The sequence below is a fragment of the Cornus florida genome, unplaced genomic scaffold, assembly GCF_030987335.1.
Source record: "Cornus florida cultivar Cherokee Brave unplaced genomic scaffold, ASM3098733v1 CherokeeBrave_3.0.0_Hap2_Chr08, whole genome shotgun sequence".
NCBI lineage: Eukaryota > Viridiplantae > Streptophyta > Magnoliopsida > Cornales > Cornaceae > Cornus > Cornus florida.
The window spans coordinates 81,734,224-81,742,225 of record NW_026775578.1 but is presented as its reverse complement, the minus strand read 5'-3'; the positions used below and the strand labels follow the sequence as shown (position 1 = coordinate 81,742,225).

Below are 8,002 nucleotides of genomic sequence, written 5' to 3'. Positions count from 1 at the left end.
TTACAATTGGAATCTGAAACTATAATTGGTACCATTAGAAAGCATATTTCGACGTGGTCAATTTAACTCAGGAACAGACCAATTCGGAGTTAAAACAAAGGAGATACGATGATTTAAAGTTAGAGGTGCATTGCTGAACCAAGACACACACACATACACATATAAGGATGGACAAGTGCTCATCCAAGGGTGATGAGTGCTCATATATGGCACACCCCAGGGCAAAAAACCACTGCCCTATTTACGAGTGCTCGTCCTGCAGACAAGCTTAGCAGTTTTTTAAGTTTGAAATGTGATTTTGAGGACTTTATGGGCCTTTTTGAAAAAAACACAAAGAAGAAACCCCCCCCCCCCCAAAAAATCATGTTTTCTACCCGACTATGTAGATAGAACCAAGAAAAACTGGTTGTGAGATGTCTAGAATGCCCTTAGATCAGATTAGGCTCAAAACGGCGAAAATGCAACTTTGCACTAAGTATGCATTTGACCCAAATGCATTTCTAGGCTGAAACGAATATGCACACAAATGTAATAAGTGATTTTGAGCGCGCGGGAATGGTCCACGGCTCCCAAAATGACCGATGCAAAATCCGACCCCCAGACGGCCAAAAAGGCGAATATGGACATGAAATGAAAATTTTGAAAACCAAAATTGACAAAGGATTGCAAATTACCATTCGGCCCTTGGCCATACTTCATACATGATTAATGAGACCCTATGAAAGAATAAAAATGGAATTCCCACACCCGATGCAACCATGGTGAAACAATAACTTGTCATTTTTCAATATTTTCATAATATTTCATGAAGTCAAAAGCTACATAGGATACAAAATAATTGTCATTGGCCTCCGGCCTCATCTCATACATATCAAATACATTCTAAAAGGTGTGCTTATACACACATTACATGTTTGAAATCAAATATATAAGTTTTGACATGTAAGCTACAAAATGACATTTCATACTAACATTTGCATGAAATGTAAACTTAAAAGTTACAAGTCACCCAAGGAATGATGTGCATCTCGAACCAAGGTATCCAATCCTGAAAAATCACCCGATAACTTTAGGGTGAGTAAACAAGTTACTCGTAGGGAATGAGCTTGCAAAGACCTAACTTTTTACAAAGTTATTACATTAATATGAAACCATTCAAAAGGATCATACCAACTAACGTCTATGTCAGAAGTGAGACTCAAGAATCATCCTAAGTGGTGTGCTGTCATGGGCAACCATCTAAAACATGCTAAAGAGTGGCCAAGTTTGAATTTGTAAAGTGCCACTACTACCTCTAACTACTAGTATAGCTAGGGTGAGTAGGGATCGTCCCAAGGGAAAGGAAGCAATATTGAAATGGAAACAATGTTGGACTAGTAGGTCGAGTGATCAAAGATGTTTTGATTGGTTAATTAAACTACAATGTTAAACAAATTCAATACAAAGCAATTAAAGTAAATAAAGGGTAGAGAATAAGAGAGAGGGATCTTGGGACTTAGTGGTCACCACTAAACATCACATTTCTAGACACTCAATGTGTAATGAATGAAGGGAAATATATGTTGTAATACTAACATGTGTGATTGATTGAATCAACAAGCATTGATAACTAATTAAGTATACATTGTCTAGACAACCTAATAAATAGCATAATATATCAAACTAAACCATTATTCCTTCCTTTAAGCTCACAATCAAAACACATTAACAAGCTAGAGAATTATACTACTTGCATTCATAAGCATGGAACATCAAATAACAAGCATGGATTGTCCTCCCATCTAAGAAAGTAAGGCAACTACAATACAACTAAGCTAGGGATATGAAAATTAAACTAAGGTAGAGGCACAATCCATCAAGAAATGAGTATGAACCATCAAACAAACCACAAGAGTATTCCATTAAAGCACCATGCCTTGACAATATCTAGATTTCTAGCATCAACACACATAGACATGCATCAATAATACAAAACCTAGAGATAAGCACATGAACATCTATTCTAGCATACATAGACATACGAGTAGAATGAAATAATCAATTGGAAGTATTAAACAACACAAATCATTGTAGAAACAAGATTCATATATAAATTAAATGTCAAGACAAGAATTACAACACAAATCCCCTCAAAATACAAAACATCAAGATTTAGAAGGCATACTTAGGGCTAACTCTAACCCCAAGAAGATGTTTAGCCATTCATTGATGTAGTCATCCAACCCTCAAGGGCCATCTCCATGGTAGGAATGATCTTCTTCCTCCAAGATTGTGTATCTCTTTTTTATGTAAAAATGATTCAAAATCCTTATATAGGTAGCTCAAGTGTCACACCCAATGGTCAGGCCTCGTGCATTAGGGTCCCTTCAATGATTGCACCATGAGCCATCTTTTAATGAGCTAGACTCTATTTTTTTTTGAACTTGAGGGGGTTCGATCGATCGAATTCTGGAGAGATTGATTGAACCATGGCGGCGCCTTTTTGGAATAAGACAAATCTGAGATATTTTTGGGATATTTTGGGAAAAAGACAAAAGTGGTAGGTGGGGATAAGATCAAAGAAGTTCTATCGATCGAAATGGTGTGGATCGATCGAAGATGGAATTCCTTGGGGATAAAGACAAGAGGCTCAATCCATCTTGATAAGGCTGGATCGATCATTGTGAGATCGATCGAAGATTTATCTAATCGATCGAAACTTGCTTTTTTCCACCACTTTGCTTCCACTTTGCTTCTTACTTCCATTTAACTTGAGATTGCTTCTTTTACGCTCTAATTTGGCTGAATTGACTTATTTTGGAGATAAGTACCTAAAAAAGGGCAATAATACAAAATTAATCTAAAATGGAAAAATAAGATAGATAAAGGTCCCAGAATACTCAATCTTAAGGGGTTTAAATACGCACTTTTTAACGTTCATCACTAAGCTACTTTAAAGCATTCCAAGCATAAACTACAATATTTATGCAATTTAAACAATATAGAAGCATACTATACAATATAACAAGATACAGATCATCAAAGTTATCAACTTGAAGTCTAGAATACAAAAACAACTAAATTGGGTCATGCCACCTAACGTCTATGTTCCAATTGAATCTATAGGATCATTCCTAAGCCACATTAGAACAATAAAACACAAATCACAATATCGATGCAATTTAACCAATATTGGAACTTCCAATACAACACATAAAGCATGATTTCTTAAAGTTAACATCTTGAAACTCAAAATAGGAAATCAAATAAGGAACAACAAGTTACAATATTTTCTAGTTATCAACTTGAAATGAAATGCGAAATTAAATAAGGTGGATACTCGGACATCACACTGGATCAGACCGACAACGTGGTTACTTTAGGGTAACTAGCCCACGGGTAACTACCCTATGTGTGCACTAGACTATAGGGGGATAATCCCCCGTACTAGAACCATGTCCTAGCCGTAGTCATACAACGACATCCCCAAGTTTCTAAAATCAACAAGTTGTGAAACAATGTATATATCTACATGTATGATGAGCACTGAAAAGTGCGCAATTAAACCCTTTAAGCTTAGTTATTCTAGGACCTTTATCTATCTTATTTTCCCGTTTTAGACTAATTTCATATTATTGCCCTTTTCAAGTGCTTATCCCAAAAATAAGCTAATTCAGCCAAATAAGAGCAGTAAAGAAGCTAACTCAAGCTAGATGGAAGAAAGGAGCAAAGTGGAAGTAGAGTATGGAAAAACAACAAGTTCGATAAATCTCAACATTCCTTCGATCGATCAGAGCAAGATCGATTTAGATATTTCAAGATGAATCCAAGCCCTTGTTCTTATCCAAAAGATTCCATCATCTTCGATCGATCCAACATTCCTTCGATCGATCGAAATTGCTTGATCTTATCCTCACCAACCACCCTACCAACCACTTTTGTCTATTTCCCAAAATATCCCAAAATATCTCAAAGATTTGTCTTTATTCAAAAAAGCTCCGCCAAGGATGATCGATCTCTGTAGCATTCGATGGATCTCACCTATGTTCGATCGATCTTACCACAGTTCGATCGATTGAACCTCTTTAAGTCCAAAAAAAAAATAAGTTCCAGCTTATTAAAAGTTGTCTCATGGTGCAATTATTGGAGGAGCCCTTGTGCACGAGTCCAGACTATTTGGTGTGACACTTGAGCTACCTATATAAAGATTTGAGCTACTTTTTACACATATACTTAGAAACATTCTTAGAGAGGAAAAAAAGAGAGGAGGAAAGGCTAGAGATACATTCTTGGGATTTCTTCCATTCTTCTAAGGTTTCCATCAAGAATGAGGTCATTCCTACCATGGAGATAGCCCTTAAGGGTTGGATGGCTCCTTCAATGAGTGGTTAAACATTTTATTGGGGCTAGAGTTAGCCCTAAGCATGCCTTCTAGACTCTAATGCTTTGTATTTTAAGGGGATTTGTGTTGTAATCTTGTCTTGACACTTATTTTATATATAAATCTTATTTATTCAATGATTTGTGTGGTTTAATACTTCCAATTAATCATTTCATTCTATCCATATGTCTATGTATGTTAGAATAGATGTTCATGTGTTTATCTCTAGTTTTTGTGTTATTGATGCATGTCTATGTGTGTTAATGCTATGGATATAGAGATTGTCAAGGCATAATGCTTAATAGAATACTATTGTGGTTTATTTGATGGTTCATACTCATGTCTTGATGTATTGTGCCTCTCCCTTAGTTTATTTAGTTTAATTTTCATGCCCTTAGCTTAGTTATAGTGTAGTTACCTTAGTTGTTAGATAGAAGGATAATCCATGCTTGTTGTTTGATATTCCATGCTTATAAATGCAAGTAGTATTATTCTCTAACCATGTGATGTGTTAGGATTGTGAGCTTAAAGGAAGGATTAATGGCTTAGTTTGATGTATTGTGCTATTTACTAGGTTGCTTAGACAATATATGCTTAATTGGTCATCCATGCTTGTTGAAATAATCAATCACACACTCTCAAATTGCAACACATGTGTCCCTTCATTAATTATACATTGAATGTCTAGAATGGTGATGTTTAGTGGTGACCTCTAGACCCCGAGACCTTACTCTCTTGTTTTTTCTAAATTTCATTTAAATTGCTTATTTTACATTGAACTTGTTTAGTTTAGTTTGTAGTCTAATCAACTAAATAATCCACTTTTGATCACTCGACCTACTAACCTATATATTGTTTCCATTGCTAGAGCACCCACAATCCCTTGGGACGATCCCTACTCACCCTAGCTATATTTTTAGTTAGAGGTAGTAGTGGCATTTATAAATTTAAAACTTGGCCACACTATTTTGCACAAATTTGGTTATACATCGACGAGCACACCAAGTTTTTGGCGCCGTTGCCAGGGATTTGAATTGGCAATGCCGTGTTTTGGAAACAATTAGGAATTAGTACTCTTTTGATCGTGTCTTTTCTTTACTTTATTTTTAGTTATTTATTGTGTTTGTTCTTATTTGGCTAGGTGAATTGAGTAAAGGAAGTTGAGCAAAAGAGAATTAAAAGTAAGGAAGCCAATTGAAGCTAAGCAAAAGCAAAAAAGGCTAAAATCTAAAAAATTACAAAGCATAGCAAGGCTTGAAAATTGAAAATGAATTGAAGTTGCTTAAGGACCCTTTGTGAGATCTTTTTAACTCAATCTCTAGTTAAATTGTCGGCCCGCGTGGTGGCAAGTTTTTCAATTCTTAGATAAATCGTGAGCCCGCGCGGAGGTAATTTAATTTTCTTTGCATATTGTTCAAGAATGGGAGTATGGGATCAATGTATGTGGAGAATGTTTGTTGATTGATTTGTTATAGGGGCGAAGTGATTGTTATTTGCTTGTTATTTGTTTAGCTAGTGTATGCATGGTCTTAGGTCATTAAATCCTACTTTTGTCCCTCTTAATTTGCATCTTGAATCGGTTGTTCATAATCCTAGGGGAAGAGGTAGTTCTCACCACTCTATTTCACTAATGGAGGAACTAAATGATGACCATGTGGAGGACCTTGGTCACATAGACCAACAAGGCATCCTCTACCCTAATGTGTATCATGAAAACATTCAAGTACCGTTGCGCATGCCTAGACCATTCATTCACCCACAATAACAAGGCCAAGTTCCATTGGGAATGCGTCGGCCAATTTTTACTCCACAAGCTCCTATGGTTCAAGCTAATCAAGGTGTTCGTTTAGCACCACCAATTGTGAATCCTCCCATTGCTTTAAGAGACCATTATGTGCCTAATAAATACAATGCACCCACTTGCATTTAATTGCCCCCATTTAGAGCACATCATTATGAGATTAAACCACAAACCATTCAAATGCTTCCCAACTATCATGGACTTCAAAGTGAAGAACCTTATAACCATTTGGATGAGTTTCATGAAGTGTGTTCTATCGTGAAATACACGGACATGCCAGAAGAAGTGTTAAGACTTAAACTTTTTTCTTTTACCCTTAAAGACAAGGCAAAATATTGGTTCAACAATCTTAGGCCTTTTTCGATAACTTCTTGGGTATAAATGCAACAAGAGTTCTTGAAGAAGTACTACCCGGTTTAAAGACCAATACCATGAGAACTTCCATTCGTGAATTTTCTCAAGGGGATGGGGAAATGCTTCATGAGGCATGGGAAAGGTTTAATGACTTGCTTAAGAAGTGCCCACATCATGACATACCTAAGTGGCAACTAGTTCAATACTTCTTTGAAAGTTTACTAGATAGTCATAAGGGTATGGTTGATGCATCTATGGGTGGCTCTTATCTTGATAAGCATGAAAATGATGTGTGGCAATTGTATGAAAGTATGGGTGAAAATTCAATGCATAGATCCTTATCTTCTAAAAATGGTAGAAACTTGGGTGGAAGGAAGAATGTCGGCTTATATCAAGTTGACAATTTCAATGATATAGCCGCCGAGATAAAATCCTTATCTCAAAGATTTGACCAATTCTTGATCATCCAAACTTCGGCGAATCAAATGTCTTCCTCCCTTAATCATGTTCATCATCGTGCATCTAATGAATCTTGCATGACTTGCTCAAGTGTTTTACATTCTACTTCCAATTGTCCCCATGGACATGTTCCAAGTGAAAACCATGAGCAAGTCAATGCTACAATTGTCAACCAAGGGAATAATCCCTATGGCACTCATTACAATTCAAGTTGGAGGAACCATCCAAACTTCTCTTGGAAAAGCCAAAGGGAAGGGTCAAACCCTCCCCATGGTGGCTTTCAAGGGAAGTATGTTCCATCTCTAATGCAAGGCCAAGGTTCCCAAGGTTTTAGATCATCATCATTTCAATCGCATGGCAATCAATTTTCTAATTCTCATTTCCTAACCAATCATCATATTCTCGAGGAAATTCTAGGAGTCCCGCTTTTGAGGAGAAAGTGTTGACCGCTCTAGGCACTCTAAAAGCGAATACTCAATTGCTTTATTCCCATTCTGAATCCATTGCTAAGCTAAAAACACAAGTCGAGCAAATAGCTAGTATTTTGAATGCTAGAGAGAAAGGGAAGATGCTTTTGAATGCACCACTAAAGCAACAATCTGTTGTGGAGACTCATTTCTCATCGGAAGGTCACATAATCGAACATGTTAATGCAGTGACAACCTTGAGAAAAAGGAAGAATTGTGGACAACCAAGTAAGTATGTCCAATGAAGAGAGTGAACTGGTGCAACCAAAAGTTAACACCCATCCCGTTTCACATCTTATTCCTCTTTCATTGCATGTGCATGACCCCTTTGTTGAAAAAGTAATGGAAAATGATTTGAATAAAGTTTTGAAAGATGATTTGAAAAATTCTTGTGACAGTTTGAAAAATTCTTGTGTTGAAGATTCTTCAAAGAAAAAATTTGAAAAAGCTTTTGAGCCTAAAGCTTCATTTCCGGATGCCTTGAAAGGGTCCATTTCTCTTGAAAAACAAAAGACCAAGACCAATGAAGTCATTGAAATGTTTAGGCAAGTAAAGATTAAT

General features: G+C 36.4%; 1 non-coding gene across 1 annotated transcript; it reads right to left on the bottom strand.

Annotated features, from left to right (window-relative positions):
* Window positions 1-6,589: 6,589 nt before the first annotated feature.
* Window positions 6,590-6,696, bottom strand: LOC132272137 (small nucleolar RNA R71). Its single transcript, XR_009469973.1, has one exon. It is a non-coding gene; the product is annotated as a small nucleolar RNA R71 (small nucleolar RNA).
* Window positions 6,697-8,002: the final 1,306 nt, after the last annotated feature.